This window comes from Dermochelys coriacea, chromosome 2 (genome assembly GCF_009764565.3).
Source record: "Dermochelys coriacea isolate rDerCor1 chromosome 2, rDerCor1.pri.v4, whole genome shotgun sequence".
Taxonomy (NCBI): Eukaryota; Metazoa; Chordata; order Testudines; family Dermochelyidae; genus Dermochelys; species Dermochelys coriacea.
In genome coordinates this window covers 51424774-51434174 of record NC_050069.1, presented here as the reverse complement: position 1 = coordinate 51434174, position 9401 = coordinate 51424774, and positions in this window count along the sequence as shown.

Here is a 9401-nt window from a genome sequence, read left to right as displayed (position 1 = left end):
GAAAAATCATGGAGCAGGTCCTCAAGGAATCAATTCTGAAGCACTTAGAGGAGAGGAAAGTGATCAGGAACAGTCAGCATGGATTCACCAAGGGCAAGTCATGCCTAACTAATCTAATTGCCTTCTATGATGAGATAACTGGCTCTGTGGATGAGGGGAAAGCAGTGGACGTGTTGTTCCTTGACTTTAGCAAAGCTTTTGACACGGTCTCCCACAGTATTCTTGAACTATGGGCTGGATGAATGGACTATAAGATGGATAGAAAGTTTGTTAGATTGTCGGGCTCAACGGGTAGTGATCAATGGCTCCATGGCTAGTTGGCAGCTGGTATCAAGTGGAGTGCCCCAAGGGTCGGTCCTTGGGCCAGTTTTGTCCAATATCTTCATAAATGATCTGGAGGATGGTATGGATTGCACCCTCAGCAAGTTTGCAGATGACACGAAACTGGGAGGAGAGGTAGATACGCTGGAGGGTAGGGATAGAATACAGAGGGCCCTAGACAAATTAGAGGATTGGGCCAAAAGAAATCTGATGAGGTTCAACAAGGACAAGTGCAGAGTCCTGCACTTAGGATGGAAGAATCCCATGCACTGCTACAGACTAGGGACCAAATGGCTCGGCGGCAGCAGTTCTGCAGAAAAGGACCTAGAGATTACAGTGGATGAGAAGCTGAATATGAGTCAAGAATGTGCCCTTGTTGCCAAGAAGGCCATTGGCATTTTGGGATGTATAAGTAGGGGCATTGCCAGCAGATCGAGGGACGTGATCGTTCCCCTCTATTCGACATTTGGTGAGGCCTCATCTGGAGTACTGAGTCCAGTTTTGGGCCCCACACTACAAGAAGGATGTGGAAAAATTGGAAAGAGTCCAGCGGAGGGCAACAAAAATTATTAGGGGACTGGAATACATGACTTATGAGGAGAGGCTGAGGGAACTGGTGGAATCTTCTTCCTTAGAAGTTTTTAAAGTCAGGCTTGACAAAGCCCTGGCTGGGATGATTTAGTTGGGGATTGGTCTTGCTTTGAGCAGGGGTTTGGACTAGATGACCTCCTGAGGTCTCTTCCAACCCTGATATTCTATGATTCTAATTATCCTGTTGGAAAATAAAAAAGGAATTTTTTTTTTGAATTGACATTTTGAAATGAAACAAACATACTTTTTCTACTGGAAATAGTTGATTTTGGGAAATCATTTCAGTTTTCCATTTTTTGGATGTTCTAGGGCTTTTTTTTCTTTTTTCTTTTTTTTTTATTCCACTCTCCTTTTTCCACTAGAAAATGTGGTGGATAGATGATATGTTTGAGAAAGTGAGAGGGGAAACTACTCCCCCACATCCTTTTTCTTTTTTTAACTGTTTTCCAACTACAAAAGATTTCTGCTTTTCCAACACTTTCCAGTTGAGCCTGTTACAATTACTTTAAATATTTGACTACAACTATCCATACCACTGATAAATAGCTGGAGCTAACCAGGAGCAAAGGAGATTTTAAAAACTACTTTTGTTTATTCTGATATATAATCTGATGACAAAGCATGTGCCTATAGAGAGTTGGTGTCATTTATGGACAGATACATGTACTGTGGTTAAATGTGTACTGTATCTGCCCATAAATGACACCAACTCTCTAAAAGAATGGTACTCATCAATCCATAGTATAACTGAATTACTGAGAGACAAGGGCGGTTCCACTTCTACTATACAGAAACCCGAGACAGAATCTGTAGTGAAGATCAAATTGTAAGATCTTCAGAAGTCAACAATGATGGATTTTCCAGATCCTGGGATCAAAATATCCACAGGGAGAGGGACCTAAAAACCTGAGTATTGCATAAGGATTTAATAAACAAAGCAAACAAATGTAAAAGAAAAACATATAGCTTGATAATAAGGGTATGACAGGTTCCCCCTGGGGTGTCACCTGGAACTGGAGTACCACTGAGCCCAGTGACCCACCAGCCTAGGCTCCCTCTCACAATGTGCTGCTGTGGCAAGCTGCAAAGCCCTCCAGCCCGCACTTTCACCAGCATTCACACAGGTAGGGACGCACCTAGCTGCAGTCACATACAGGCTCTTTAATCACCAGCCTCCCAGCCTGGGATCTCAGATCAGTACCATCCTGCCCTGGTCAAATCTGGCCAGTATATGGGTTTAATACCTGGTCCACATCTCCCTCAATGTGAAGAGAACAATGCACACTTGTGGTAACTAAGCAGAGATTTCCCCCAAGTACTCCAATCAAAGCTCACTGGTTTAGATTAAAACATAAGTTTATTAACTACAAAAGAATGGATTTTAAATGATTATAAATGATCGCAAATAGATCAAAGCTGATTAATAAATTAATAAACAAAACTGCAAACTGAAATTAACACACTAGATAGGTGGGATATGAATTAGCAAATCCTCACCCTGAGTGATAAACAGGCTAGCAGATTCTTAAGGCACAAGCTGCCTTGGCTCTGCAGCTTGGGTTTTCCAGGTTTTCATACACAGGCTAGAAATCCCTCTAGCCTGGGACCACCACTTCCCACAGTTCAGTCCTTGTTCCTCAGGTTTTTCCAGATATGTCATTGTAGGAACAGTAAGGAAACATCATGAGGTCATTTCCTCCTTTTATATCTTCTTCCTGCATGCTGGCAAGCTCTTTTGCTGTGACCTGGGTCAAACAGTTCCCATTGTGTAGTGCTAACTCTTGAGAGGTTTCTGTTGTACACAGTTCCTAGGGTAATCCTTGTGCTTGGGTGCATTTCCTCAATAAGCCATTAACATTGTTCGGCCTTTTTACTGTTGTACCTGAAGGCTGCTTGTGGGTGTTTTCAACCTCACAACAAGTTTCAGTAACACATACATAGCCAAAATTCACATACAACAATAGCATATACAATCCAATGAGATATTACTGTCTAGCAGATCTAGACTTTTAGAATGATACCTCACAAGGCCTACTTTGTACAAAACATATCCTAATTACATGATAGTGGTGAATATTGGGGTGGCAGGGTGTCACAAAGGGTAACTGTTAGGCTACCAAGCTTGAGGTACCTGATAGTTGATCTGCCTCTCCCAGGGCTGTGTTTGCTCTGAAGTGTTAATAGGAGTAACAAGTAGTAAAAACATATCTACAGTTTGTCACCAAAGCACCGAAATCTGACCCTGAGTACATAGAGGGATCCAATCTGACCAGTAAATAGGTTTTATTTTTACACAATGACTTTTCAGAGTAAGACCCACACTTTAACCTGTCTACAGGAGCTGCAAATTAATTCACACAAGTAGTAATTAGAAGTAAATCTTCAAAGTTAGTCCTTCCTCTGAGCTTCCCAGTGCATCCTGTCTTCTCCATTTCGTCTTTTTAGGTCCTGATCGTGCATTCACAAAGCATGAATCCAAGTATTCCGTGGAATAATGGGACTACTCACAACCATAGATTTTTTTGCAAGTGCTTACATGTTTGCAGGATCTCATTACCTTAAATTATCAGTGTTCTTGGGGTGGACTTGACTTCATTTCGTGTCTTGTGTGTAACCATTAAAATAATTTTTTTCCTTGGATGACCCATAATTCTCCCTGATGGGGCAAAGGAGGGACAGTTTTGAACTGTATTGTGTATTAACTAACAATGCACCATATCAATGCTACATTTTAATGAGCTATATATAGTTATGATATGATGAAGTTATTGATTTCCCAAAAGTTGTTATGAGAAGACTACCAAATGCAATCCACACTGATGGAAAATCTGTTGAGAACTGCCTGTGTGTCTCCCAATGTTATTCTGAAAGTAGAATTTGGTCACCTGTTGTTCCAAAAATGCCCCAGACCACTTCCAGTTTGAGTGCTCAGATACAGCCACTGCCTTTAGAAATTTTCAGAAAAATCATCTTCTACTTGAGCTAGCCTATAAAATAAGACAGTAATTAATAGCCTCATCATGTGATATTACAGGTATATGTGCAGTTGAACTGGGCACTAAACTGTCAATGCAATGAATTGTGGGTTAACTACATAACTCCCATTTCAGTTAGTAGACCTTCCATGGCTACTGTAAATCCCTCTGCACTTTCCTGAAAATTCACTTATAGCAGATCCAGTCATTTTCCTTATCAAATAGCATATTCCTTGTATTAATTTAAGGCTATAATCAGAGTTCTGAATACCTTCCATGAAACTATTGGTGTTAAGTAGATCTATATCACAACCACTGTTTCCAGTCTAAATAACACCACTTTTAAGGAAAAGAAGAGAAAAAGGGACAGAGTGGGGAAAAAAAGAAAGATAGTGAAAGATATGCAAAAATAGAAATGAAAGTAATAAATACTATCTTGGAATCAATTCAGTAACTGTGTCCACTGAAGTCTGAAACATGAAATTTGAAATGTAACTTACATTATTGAAATAAAAACCAATATAACTTTTCTGTTTATTTTGATTATGCAAATGTATCAGCAAAATAAGAAACCCAGATAAAAACAAGGACACTGCTAGTTCTGTTACATAGAACATCTAGTTTTGAATTTGCTGTGCACTGCTGGATCAGTTAATGGGTTCAATAACATTGGTCTGATTCAATATTGTCTGTATGTGATTGTTAATGGATAAATTATGAATAATTCATAAACATGAAAATTAATCAGTGAACTCTAATTTTAAGGACTGTGTTTGAAGAAAAACAAATTCCTTACATGGTTGAGTTCTGCTGGGTCTTTTAATATATATTCTGGGCCTAAAATTCTATGTATGATACAAAATAAACAAAGTCCTGTTTAAGAATAAATATTCCCTTAAGTGGGAAGAGTATAAATGAGTGAATTATACATGAGCATTAAATATGGTCATGTTAAGAACACATTCTTGGCCTGTTTTAATATAGCTCTAAATTATGATAAATTCTGAATCATTTCAATAGATTCTTAAACAGTAAATCACATAGAAAAAATATTATTTATATAAAAAGAAAAGGAGTACTTGTGGCACCTTAGAGACTAACAAATTTATTAGAGCATAAGCTTTCCGATGCATCCGATGAAGTGAGCTGTAGCTCACGAAAGCTTATGCTCTAATAAATTTGTTAGTCTCTAAGGTGCCACAAGTACTCCTTTTCTTTTTTCTTTTTGCGAATACAGACTAACACGGCTGCTACTCTGAAACCTATTATTTATATATTTCCTATATAACTAACATTGCAATGTTGTTTGTTTTAAAATATAGTGGCCTAAAAACAAAGGTTTACTCATCCGTTTTTAATGCTATACATTTTTTGTCAATATCCTTGTAATTGTCTGCTTGTGGAAGGACTAGGGTTACTACAGCAGGGACTTTGGATCCCACATAAAATAAGACTGTCTGTTAGAATTACTTACTATAGGTAGCAATTTTCTTGCCTTTCTATTCTCATCTTTTTGAATATCTATTTCAGACAAGAGACCCAGGAGCATCTAATACTTGCATGAGGACTGATCCTATTACCATATTATTGAAGGCAAAACTCACACGAACAGAACCTAAATTCAGATCTCAGGATTATCCATAATTCCTGCAGCCATACAACCTTGCATGCAATCCTGTCAGATCAACACGCTAAGAAAAGATTTAACCAGGTCACCATTTGGATAGACAATCTACCAATAGGAAATGGTGGAATTGGTGAAGAAATTAGCTCACTTCTTTCAGAGTTTCTAGTATACAAACCCTCCAAATTTGTACTCCTGGAGATTACGATGCAAATTCCGATCTTAATGTAAATCGTGTAAATCTGTGGTAATGGCCCTGACTTCATTGGGACACTCCACATTTATGCTGCTATAACTTAAACCAGAATCTCACTCACTGTCTTTTGTCTGAGATATAAAACCAAAGTCTTGATCACGTGTGATCATCAGAATCCCACATCGCTTTTCAAAGGGCTAGGAGCACTAATCCTGGTGATGGGGCCAATACTAAATCATGCAATAAGTCTGCCCCTTTCATTTGGATATGACATTTTTTTCTTCCTCTTTCACTGAGTATTGTTATAAGTAAAAACAACAAGGAGTCCTTGTGGCAACTTTTGAAATGGTAATGAGAGTGGCTTATTTCAGATAGTTGACAAGAAGGTGTGAGTAACAGTAGGGAGAAATTAGTATTGGGGAAATTAGGTTTAGGTTTTCTAATGACCCAACCTCTCCCAGTCATTATTCAGACCTAATCTGATGGTTTCCAGTTTGCAAATTAATTCCAGTTCTGCAGTTTCACGTTGGAGTCTGTTTTTGAAGCTTTTTGGTTGAAGAATTGCCACTTTTAGGTCTGTTGTTTCACCAGCAACTACACACCACACAACAAAAACAACCAACCCAGGAACCAAACACTGCAACAAACCCCGGTGCCTATATACTGTCCACATATCTATTCAAGGGACACCACCATAGAACTAACCACATCAGTCACACCATCAGGGGCTCGTTCACCTGCACATCTACCAATGTGATATGCCATCATGTGCCAGCAATGTGCCAGTAATGCCCCTCACGGGTAGTGATCAACGGTCCATGTCTAGTTGGCAGCCGGTATCAAGTGGAGTTCCCTGAGGGTCGGCCCTGGGGCTGGTTTTGTTCAATATCTTCATTAATGATCTGGAGGATGGCGTGGACTGCACTCTCAGCAAGTTTGCAGATGACACTAAACTGGGAGGAGTGGTAGATATGCTGGAGGGTAGGGATAGAATACAGAGGGCCCTAGACAAATTAGAGGATTGGGCCAAAAGAAATCTGATGAGGTTTAACAAAGACAAGTGCAGGGTCCTGCACTTAGGACGGAAGAATCCCATGCACTGCTACAGACTAGGGATCGAATGGCTAGGCAGCAGTTCTGCAGAAAAGGACCTAGGGGTTACAATGGATGAGAAGCTGGATATGAGCAACAGTGTGCCCTTGTTGCCAAGAAGGCTAATGGCATTTTGGGCTGCATAAATAGGGGCATTGCCAGCAGATCGAGGGACCTGATCATTCCCCTCTATGCAACATTGGTGAGACCTCATCTGAAGTACTGTGTCCAGTTTTGGACCACCCACTACAAGAAGGATGTGGAAAAATTGGAAAGAGTCCAGTAGAGGGCAACAAAAATTATTAGGGGACTGGAACACATGACTGATAAGAAGAGGCTGAGGGAACTGGGATTATTGGAAAGAGTCCAGCGTAGGTCAACAAAAACGATTAGGGGACTGGAACACATGACTTATAAGGAGAGGCTGAGGGAACTGGGATTATTTAGTCTGCAGAAGAGAAGAATGAGGGGGGATTTGATAGCTGCTTTCAACTACCTGAAAGGGGGTTCCAAAGAGGATGGATCTAGACTGTTCTCAGTGGTAGCAGATGACAGAACAAGGAGTAATGGTCTCAAGTTGCAGTGGGGGAGGTTTAGGTTGGATATTAGGAAAAACTTTTTCACTAGGAGGCTGGTGAAGCACTGGAATGCGTTACCTAGGGAGGTGGTAGAATCTCCTTTCTTTGAGGTTTTTAAGGTCAGGCTTAACAAAGCCCTTGCTGGGATGATTTAGTTGGGGATTGGTCCTGCTTTGAGCAGGGGTTTGGACTAGATGACCTCCTGAAGTCCCTTCCAACCCTATATTCTATGTACATTGGCCAAACTGGACAGTCTCTATGCAAAAGACTAAATGGACACAAATCTGACATCAGGAATCATAACATTCAAAAACCAGTAGGAGAACACTTCATTTTCCCTGGTCACTCAATAACATGTATTTATACCTGCTCCTGTATTTTCCACTCCATGCATCTGATGAAGTTGGTTCCATGAAAACTTATGCCCAGATAAATTTGTTAGTCTCTAAGGTGCCACAAGGACTCCTTGTTGTTTTTGCTGATACAGACTTATATTTTATTAACACAATGTGATAGCTGAGATACCCACAACATACCACTTAGAACAGGAATAAGGTGGTGATTTTTGGTTCCTGCAATGTGGTAACTAACAATAAGTGTAGATCTTTGAAAGTTGAGCAGTATGAGTGAGTATGTATGCATATGTGTCTAAGAGAGAATAGCATAGCAGTGGTTTTGTTTCAAATAGCCAAGGCTAAAACTAGACTGCAGAAATCAAAGTGCATCTTTTTAAAACTTTATTTGTGTTGTTTTTATATAAAATATAAACACAACAAAATAAACCACATATAAATATACACACCAGATAGAAATAGCATATACACAAATAACAAAATTCAAGTGCATGTTTAATGGAATATTTATGGAATTCTCTCTTAGAAAACTCAGTCTGACTTTCCCATTTTAGTTATGTATTTAGAACCACAAGGAGAAAACAAATCTATTTTAACTAGAAAATACCTTTTTGATATTCTGAACAATTTCCCATGGGAAAAGAGAAACATTTTTTTAAAAGTTTTAAAATGTTAAACAGCTAAAAAGGAAACATTTTGAAGACATTTAGAATTCAAAATGACTTCAACTCTAATCTCCAGTGATGCAGATTAATTGACAATTGTGTGTCTCACATTACTTATCACACTCTTAGATCATTTTATTTCATTGAATTCTATTCATAAAGACAGTATACTTTACTTCTATTTTAACAACTTTATGATAAATAGAGATGAGCCTCTTCTGACTGTGGAATTTACACATGGCATTTTTATCTAGAGTAAGGTTTAACTGATGTATAGTACAAAGTGTTCTCCTGTAACCTAGTGTGCATGCATTGTTGCGTTCACTCTACTTTCATGCTACTCCAACAACGAAAATATTATTTAGTGTTTTCATGGTTTTTCTCGTGCTATAGACAGACAATGAATTTGTAATGTTCTTTGAGGTCTGAGTCATGTGGGTCAAGCTTGACTCCAGTATCTTGTACAATTTTTCAATTAATATGCAACCTAGACTTGTTGCCTAGAAGAAATGGCTTTAAATAATTGAATTATAATGATGAAGGCCAACTTTGATCATAGTGTACATTTAATGAAAGAGCAAAGAATCAACTGCCATTAATCCTCATGTGAACAACAACAGAGAGAAGGAGAAACATTTCTAATCAATTGTTAAGCCAAAACAAAGTCAGTGGTGAGTATTTTTTAGTTTTCTTACATTTTTCCCCCTGAATTTTAGAGTTCAGGAAACAGCAAACCTCAGGACTTAAATATCTCCCATTTATCCACCAAATAATCTTACCATGAGGAGCTTTTTTCACTGACACAAGGACCAACCTACTCTAGCCAACTGGAGTTTCCATATTCATTCAGCCCTTGGCCATTCTGCTAAGGTTGTTAATGCCAGTTTAGCAATGTGGACACTCGTATGGGTGGACTTGGATTTACTATATTTCACAGGGGCAATTATACCGAGTGGTAGAGTGGATAGGACACAGGAGAGGAGACCTGGGTTCCATTTCACGTCTT